Source organism: Capsicum annuum, unplaced genomic scaffold, assembly GCF_002878395.1.
Source record: "Capsicum annuum cultivar UCD-10X-F1 unplaced genomic scaffold, UCD10Xv1.1 ctg3296, whole genome shotgun sequence".
Taxonomy (NCBI): domain Eukaryota; kingdom Viridiplantae; phylum Streptophyta; class Magnoliopsida; order Solanales; family Solanaceae; genus Capsicum; species Capsicum annuum.
In genome coordinates, this window is record NW_025839706.1 from 92,247 (window position 1) to 101,374 (window position 9,128).

The window sequence follows — 9,128 nt, forward strand, 5'->3', positions numbered from 1 at the left end:
ATCTTTGTACTATTTTGTAAGACTCTACTAGACATGGCATCATAGACACCCTAGGAAACTTGAACTCTGTTCTCTAATACAAAGTTTGTAATGCCACGAGACTACTCTTGGATGTCATATGATGCTTAGAACCACAAGTGATCCCAAGCTAACCCATGATACTTGAATAACTCATGAGCAACTGAATATGTTACATAAATCTGAAAGAAATAAGAGGAAGAGATGTCTTTTCTAAATATATTCAATACAACATTGTTTAAAACATACTTTAGTTATAGAAAACAAAATTGAAAGTAAATACATAAACTCTGAATGACCGTCTATGAAGCCTCTACTAATACTGATTATAGGTAGCTGGGATATGACCCCCAACTATCCCTAATCAGTAGGACTAAGTAAAAAAATAAACTGTTATTAGAAATAGAGTTAACTTGAGTGATCCAATTAAAACAACTCTTCACCTGGTAACTGGAAGTTGTGAGCTGTCTGATTATGATGTGCTACAACTGGTAACTATATTATGAGAGAATGTACCACATAGACATATATGTGGTTCGGTACTTCAAGAATGTATTAACTATGTGGGGGTAAATGCATATGTAAAACAATAAATCAATATTTATGTAAACTTTCAAATGATGTATGCTAAGTGTAAATGCCTCACCTTGAGCTTGAATAAGACAAAGACTGCAAGATCATAACATGAGTAATGAAGTATAAGTTAAACTTTGTGAGCAACAAGACTTAGTTCTAAAAGCTTTAGTTTTTTTCATACTTAGGGAGGTTCTTCTAACTGACATAAACTATGTGAGTGATCATGAAGTTCAACATCTTACCTATGTAGGGGAGAGCTATTCTACCAGAATAGAACCTTAATATTAGTGATCACTTATCTTAACCCATATTGGGACTTAAACCTACAATGGTATGTATTTCTGGGGCATGTGACCTCAGACTCATACCCAACTCAATTCTAAATACTACTCCGATGCTACTTATATGCTCATACTTTAGGACCTTACATGTTTATGGGTTTATAGAATAAAAACCAGTTATGCTTCTCTTTTCTTAAATCATTACTAGGATGAACAAATATGGATTTCATATCTTATCTTGGGATCAAAAGATCAATCTTTTCTTTAAATCACAATTTAAAACTTATCAATGGAGCTTAAGAGCATAATTTTCTTGTAAATTCAATACTTGTACTTAGGACTTATAATATATGCTTAAATTCTTAGAAATTCATGAAAAAACATCAAGATCAAAGATCATCTTTAAATCTTTAAACAATCTCAGACAAAATAATGAAACTAAAATCATAATATGAATATTATAAGTTAAAACATGAACATAATCAATTCTTGATATACTTAAAACTTTTAATATCATGGTAATAGCATGCTTCAAGAATATAGAAATTTGGGTATGTACCATAATTCAAAATCAAGTAAATTAAATCTTAAAATCATGTACATTTGGAACAAGGGTGAAAAGGTACCCTTGTTTATAAACCCCACATACCTTAATTGAACGGATTCTTAAGAAAATCATGAAACCGATACCTAAATCCTTGTGTTCTTGAGAGGAAAATCTTGAAATTTTTTTATTGGTGAAAGAGTAGGGTTTTTAGGCGAGTTATTTTGAGGAAGATGGGGAAATAATTCCCTTTTTGGAGTAATAAAATGTGTTTCGACGGCTGGGGTTGAGTGGAAAGGACTAATCTGCCCCTTGGCCTCTTTTTTCCATAGGAGTAGACCTCGTGGAATGTATCCTAGTTGGGTGAATCAGCCCTCATGACGCGATCCCTAGTTGGGAGGAATAGCACTTGTGCCGTGGGGCTATTGCATCCCCTTACTGTCTCTCACGAAAAAGGTCATAACTTTTTGCTTGGGGACCGAATTAAGGATAAATTGGTATTGTTTGAAAGATAACTCAATTATCTATAATTTGGTGGGTATGGATCTTCCAAATTCCATATATGTAATAAGTAATACACATTCAAAATTGAGAATTGTAGAATTGAATACAAAAATTTGTCTGAATCAAAGGCTCTTAGGTTAACTTTGTTCTTAGTGATTCCCAGGAACATTTTTATCCTAAAAAGTATTATTAACACTAGGATAATGATTATGACACATATATTCAAATATAAAACACGGGAGTGACTGTTCAAAGTCTAGCTCAAAAAAGCAGGGTGTTACAATTACATTACTTGTTCACTCTTTGATCATTGTTGGAGTCCATGATTATGTGCAAGGTATGGTAACATTTAGTAAATATGTGAGACTCATCATTCATAATATGAGTACTTAATAGGAAATACTTGTGCCATTATATTAAAAATCAATTTGGCAAATTATTTTCACAAAAGAGGCATGTGTGTAATATCCTTATTACTACCATTCAAGGTATTGGTGATTTTGTTATGTGCAAATTGATTTACTCGAGGAAAAGAAAATACTTAAGTTGGGGGTGTTGATGAGTCGGCGAATTGCGACTCATTTGACCTAAAAATTATGAGAGATCATATCCTCAATGCTTATTAGAATGCATTTTAATACTGCTTTGGTTTAATTTTAGGTTTAACACCAAAAAGTGCTAGAAATTGCATAAGGTAGCAAACAGATGGAAAACTGGAGCTAAAATCACACAAAATCATCACAAGGGAGAATTAGAATATCACAAAAGGTGTAGTCCATAACCAAATATAATAGTTTAGGTTAGGTACCAAGTAAACAAAACAATGATAGAGGATAAAATTCATCCTATTGCCAAACCGATTAGCTAGACTAAGATCTATCATCAAAAGTCATAGGTACTAACTGATGGAGCTTAAATTCAAAGTCGAATTAGTGATATTTGGGCAATTCAACATCGAAAACAAAACATTGCTTGGTCAGGTTTCATGTGATAGCATTTCTATAATTTTGTGGCTTATTTTTACTAGACTTATTTAAGCATTTTTAGCCAGAAAATCCATTATTCTTAAATTTTTTGAATCTTAAGCTTGTAATTAAACCCTTTGGGATATTAAATCTTTCATTTCTTGAAATTTTGATTCTTCTTGTGAAACATTCGGATTTTATGGAAAATATGCTAGAATAATTAGGTATATCTCCTATTTCTTTTATTATGAGTAGCAAATTTTCCAAACTTGGGGTTATGCATTATTGCGTATTGGTTTTTGTAATGGAAGGGACTATATACCTTTATACTTTATTGCATGTTATGATTTAGCTAAATCTCTATGGATTAATTTATAGATTGAGGTTACAAACATAGTCTGTGTTTGGATCCATTGTCTTCCTTGAGAGAGGTAAATCTCTATGAATTAGTTTATAGATTGAAGTAGCAAACTTACTCTAGGTTTGGATCAACTGTATTGCTTAAAAGAAAATTTTATAGTAATGCGATTAAGTTGATGAAACTTGAGTTATACTCATTTGAGAATTAGCGCTAGGGATTGACCAGTAATTTGAGGTTATTGGTTACTTCACAGTGTAGGACTGTAGTGGCACAACACGAAACCAGGCCATATCGTATAGGCACCTCAAGCACACATGTACCGGAGGTCGCCTCATAGCCCAACATATCCAGTAACAACAACCCACAAGGGTGGTATACAATCCAATCATAATACTAAGATAGTGAAAATATGACTATGTGTCAAGGCTTAACAAGACCAACCATTTCATAATTATAAACACACTAGCCCAATAGGGCCAAGTCCATATTCATCCACAACACCTCTATACAAATCGAAGTTTAGAAATGTGTACATCGGAAAAAGCCCCCGACGATAGCCAAACCAAGTCAAAAGTCCAAGGGTGAATGTCTTCTGAAGTAAGGGACCTTACCACTTCAAAGTGAATGCAAGAACTACTTCAATCCACTAATTAGTGCATAGGAAAACAAGATGATGCTCCGGCTCCTATGTCGCATCAGGACATAGCGTATGGAGATGATTAGAGCTTGGAATGCTAGAATGTAAATCAAGGGTGAGGATAAAATAACATCATAATTTAACAACAAGTCAAGACATTTTCAACATTCATATTGATACGCTTATCCTTACATTTAGGTATTTCATATGCTAACCAAGAGACCAAGTCTTAACATTATTCTTGAACAGATACTCATACACTTGGATATACACAACATGATCATATTATGCCACAAGGGGAAACAACTTAACATGCATTCTCAAATCCATCATTCATGTGATATGGAGTGAAGACATTTCAAACAAGTTAGCTCATTTGACCAATCTCATTGCCATTTTATTTGGACTAGGAACACAAATCAGTAGTCATTTCACTGATCTATGAACTCAAATCACTAGTCATTTTATTTCATTGGACTAGGAATTCGAATCACTAGTCGTATCATTGGTCTAGGATCTCGAATCACTAGCCATGTCATTTGATGAGGTTTTATAACCTCAAGAGATCTCTTCGGAATAGGAGTTCGAATCACTAGTCTTATCACAAGTCTAGGAAATCAAACCACTAGCCGTGTTATTAGACGAGGAACTAGAATCACCTGTTGTTTCATGGGACTAGGAACTCAAATAAATAGTCATGTCATTAGACGAGGAACTCGAATCGACTCTCATTATTAGTCACCATTTGAACTTTTGACCCATTAGTTCACGCATTTATACTCATATAATTTAACTCACATTTAAGGGCTTTGGCTCATTTGACCAATTCAACATTATACATAGCCACATGGTCCTAGTGGGAGCCTTCATCGCTCAACCATCTCAATAGTACAATGCCTTCATTAAATTCATCATACCATACAATATGTGGTACTCAAGACCCACCCAACTATTCATAATTGATTAACCATAATATATCACATTTTCACCATACTTGGTTCAATACACAATTTAAGTTCATCTCTATGTCTAGGGCCTTACCTTTTCATTAGTAATCAATTAACAAGGTTATCAAATTCACAATACATGGCCCATAATTCCTCCACAATATCATTTAAAAATCTTTCATAGCTATTGGATAATTACCCTAGTTTAATGCATCACCAATAATATTACTAGGCATTTTACGTAGACATTTTCACAAACACATTATGTACTTACCTTTTACAAGGCTATTTTCATAGAGAAAATTATAAAGATTAGGGTTACTAATGAACCACATGTTATACCACATACAACAAGCACCCATATATGCATTTCATCATCAATAACATGAATAAAGAAGAGACTAAGTGAGAATCACCATTATTCATCATTTAGCACCAAAACCCTTTTAATTAAATTTCAAAACCTCCATGAACACTTATTAATACAAGTGTGAAATACATGGGTTTAGAGTTATTTAGAAAGGGGAAGAGCCACATGCCTTACATAACTTGATTCACCAAGAATGTTGACTCCCTCTTCGCACTAAATGATCACCCTCCAAACCTTAGCCTCTAATTTTGCTTCAAGAAGCCTCCTCTTCCCGCCGAGCCCCTTTTCTCCTCGGTCCACAGAGACAAAATCGATGGAATTGTTTGATCTTAAAGGGGATCTTCTATAATTTCGCACGTGAGGGGTTATTTCTTGGTTTCGTCCAGTCATTAATAACTTGATTATTTTTAGATAATAGTAGATAGAAACAATGCTTGTAAGGATACCATTTGTAGGGGGGGTGCGCGGATTTAGTATATCAAATAGATTTAGTAGGTTTCTAGTGAATCTATTTTTATTAGTGGGTGGATATTTTTTAAATTTTATTTCAATATCTTTTAATAATTTACTTTTTTCGTGAGATATATTCATCAATTATTTTATCCTGTAGTAATTGCAGAGTTACAAATTTCTGTATAATAATTTATCCTATCTGTGCTATAATGTATATCTAATTCTAGATTTTCAATGTTATTTATTATCTTGTGTTGTTCTTCTCGTAGTGAGTTTTTTAAATTATATAAACTATCACATGTACTTTTATCTAAATTTTCTAAGGTTTTTTCTATCCATACTAATTTTTCTTTTAGGTTTTCCATTATTTTTCTAATTCGGTTTCTATAATTAATTTCATTATTTAGATTTTCTTGATTTTCTCTAGTTTGTCTAATATATTCTAACATTTTTTAATCTGAATAATATCCTTCTGGGTAAATTTCCTCATATAACTGTTTTAGACAATTTGTAGTTTCAATTTCGTAGTTTATTACTTCTCCTAATATTATTTTCTTAATATCTATTATTTCTATATCTTTGAGTATATATAAGATTAAAACTTTAAGATAATCTAAATGATCTATTTTCTAAAATTGGTATTTTGTAGTTGTTTGTTTTAGCCTTAGTAGTTTTTGCATATTTTTATTAAGAGATTTTATATCTTTATTTTTCATGTATTTATCTATATTTATTTTTATCTGTTTTTCTAGTAACCGTATATTTTTTAATATCTTTTTCTAAAAATTTTATGTAACTTATCATCGTAAGTATTTATAAGAGTAGTTAGGTAGATATGGTATATAATTTACTCTAGTCAGGTAATATTTACCAAAAGCTTTTTCTAATATGATTTTTCTTATATCTGCTACTTTTATATTTCTAAGTGCATACAAAATAAGTATTTTGAATTTATCTACCATCACATCAGATAAATTATCATTCATTTTCATAAAATTGCTTTTTTCAAAATATTCCCTTCAACCATGTACATAAAATATAGTCATCTTAGCTTACTATATACTAGATTATTCTTAAATAATATGTTCTTCCGTCACTATTAACATGGTAATCCGGATACTTTTTCCCTTAAACAGCGCCTCTACTCTGGTTAATCCCCGCCATGGCTTCTTGCCTCATTGGTTTCACCTTTAGGATGGCATAGTCCTTAGGGATATTTCTCTGTTTCCTCTTTGTTAATAAACTTCTTAACATATTATTCTTCGAATAATTCTACTATAAAGTAACTAATATGAATTTATTTTATCATATCATGATTGTTGGGAATTATGAAATTAGCTATTCATAATCATAAATAGATATACCTGTTCGGGTAGCTTTGATATTTCTGAGTTTTGTTGCTCCATAGCTTTTTCCATTGAAATATGTTTAACTAATTAACTGAGTAAAATATTTTTTTGTGGAGTGGAGAGAGGAAAGTTTCTTCAACGCATGAAGGCTTGCCTTTGCAATGCCTTCTGCCTTTGTTATATATAGAACGAAAATGTAAGTTTATAATTTACACATGTTTCTAGTTCCTAAAACTAAAACTAAAGAAAGAAAAAAAGTCAACAATAGTGGCTTACATGCCTATCTTTTCTACGTAAAAGTCTAACAAATTAATTAATGTACTATTCAATCAAGACTTTTTTGTACAATAATATACAATAATTCAGACTTTGTACAGTATCTTGTCTCCGTTGATTTTATCGTATCTGCTCCATTATTGCTCCTTATCTTATCTTTCCAGCTGGCATTTTGTCTTCTTTATTCTAGATGTACCTCGGAAATAATATTATCTTCTCCATTGCACCTCGAACATTGGTGGTCTGGATATTTATGTCCAATTATTTTACTGTATCTTGTTAGCAGTCCGTCTGAAATAAATTCTTTTTTTATTGCTCTTGCGGTAGATTGTTTTTCTAGGTTAAGTAGAGTCATTATCCATTGTCTTACGTCTTCCATATCTGCTTGTTGTAGCTCTTTTGAATTTGAATATATCATTTGATGATCTCTTGAATAGTAGCTCCATATTGGGTTTCCGTTAGTATAATTATTTGCTAATTCTTGAATGATCGTAGCTAGTCCAATAAGTCCTTTATTTGCATAAAAATCTGGTATCTCAATTCTGGGTATCTCCGGTTGTTGCGTAATATCTTCTGGTATAATCATATCTCTTGTTAGTCCTATCTTTACAACTTGTATAACTGGTTTTATTTCATCATATAATATCTCTGCTGGTGCAGTATAACACTTTATATAAAATAAATTTCCTTTTGTTATTCTTTTGTAGGTAGTAAATATCTTGTATAACTCTTCCATAGCTGTTAGCTCTTCTCCGTCTTGGGTATATATGGTATTTAGTAGTCCATAGTCAAAACAGGTTTTAACTAGGCTTGGGTTAGTTTTGGGTAGTGCAATTAATTTATTATATCCTTGTAATTTTTGGGTTATATAATTGGTATTTGGTTCTTTGATGTCTGTAGCTCTGGGGTTATGGTTTAGAAAGGTTTGTACTCTGTATATATTTTCAATGTATTTCTGGGCGGTGTAGTTGTATACTTTTTTGTCTTGGTTTAGGCTATCTCGGTATGTGTTAACTTGTGGGGGTATGAATAAATGGTCTTTTTGTGTTTTTGGTGTAAATGGTTTTTCAAATATTTTATTCATATTTACATTCTGGTATCTTGGTCTATTAACTCTTTTGCTTGTACCTGCAGAAGTAGATTGATAAATGTTATGGGTTTTATGGAGTGTCCCAACGTCTCCTTCTAGCTCTGGATTTTTAATGTCTTCCGATCGATATAGCTCTGCACACTGCTGAGTTAGCTGATTTGTAGCTATAGACTTCAGTTTATCTTCATTAGTCTTTAGCTTTTCTATCTCATTACCCATACTGCTACTGAATAATTTGCACTTATTATAAATTTAAATTTTTGATATATTAGATTTCCTTTTACGGCAGTTATTATGCTCTTTTCTATAGGTTTTATAATTCTATCGTCTGCTAAATGAAATTTCAGAAAACGAATCAGATAATGAAATAGATAGCGAAATAGATTAATCAAATGACTGAAGAAGATATAAAAATAATAACAAAGGAAGAATATTTAAATGATGAAGGAACGGAACAAAAAATAATATTTGATAGTAACATATTTGATGAAATAAAAGGAAAAGAATTAGATTTAAGTGTAGAGAAAATATTTAAAATACCAACAATAAAAAATATTTTTACTAGGAAAAAAGATGAATATTATGTAGTATGCCAAAAAGAACATGTAATAGACTGCAGATATGCAAGAGGAAAAGCTAGTATACCACTAGTAACAAAAAGAATAATTAATAAAGAAATAAATGATATAAAAAGTAAAGGAGATCCAATAAAATATGTACACCTTGGAGGTACAGAGATATTAATAAAAGCATGTCT